General features: G+C 33.1%; 1 protein-coding gene across 2 annotated transcripts in view; it reads left to right on the top strand.

Moving 5' to 3' along the window:
- Positions 1-514, top strand: part of pla1a (phospholipase A1 member A) — a 12996-nt gene that overhangs the window by 8371 nt on the left and 4111 nt on the right. The window lies entirely within an intron of this gene.

Below are 514 nucleotides of genomic sequence, written 5' to 3'. Positions count from 1 at the left end.
AGTACAGTATAAAGTACAATATGTACCTCTGAGATGTAGTACAGTATAAAGTACAATATGTACCTCTGAGATGTAGTACAGTATAAAGTACAATATGTACCTCTGAGATGGAGTACAGTATAAAGTACAATATGTACCTCTGAGGTGTAGTACAGTATAAAGTACAATATGTACCTCTGAGGTGTAGTACAGTATAAAGTACAATATGTACCTCTGAGATGTAGTACAGTATAAAGTACAATATCTACCTCTGAGGTGTAGTACAGTATAAAGTACAATATGTACCTCTGAGATGTAGTACAGTATAAAGTACAATATGTACCTCTGAGGTGTAGTACAGTATAAAGTACAATATGTACCTCTGAGATGTAGTACAGTAAAAAGTACAATATTTACCTCTGAGATGTAGTACAGTATAAAGTACAATATTTACCTCTGAGATGTAGTAGAGTAAAAAGTACAATATCTACCTCTGAGATGTAGTACAGTATAAAGTACAATATGTACCTCTGAG

Source organism: Anarrhichthys ocellatus, unplaced genomic scaffold, assembly GCF_004355925.1.
Source record: "Anarrhichthys ocellatus isolate YVR2014 unplaced genomic scaffold, GSC_Weel_1.0 scaffold77, whole genome shotgun sequence".
NCBI classification, from domain to species: Eukaryota; Metazoa; Chordata; class Actinopteri; order Perciformes; family Anarhichadidae; genus Anarrhichthys; species Anarrhichthys ocellatus.
The sequence above is the reverse complement of the archived record's forward strand: the minus strand, read 5'-3'. Positions and strand labels throughout refer to the sequence as shown.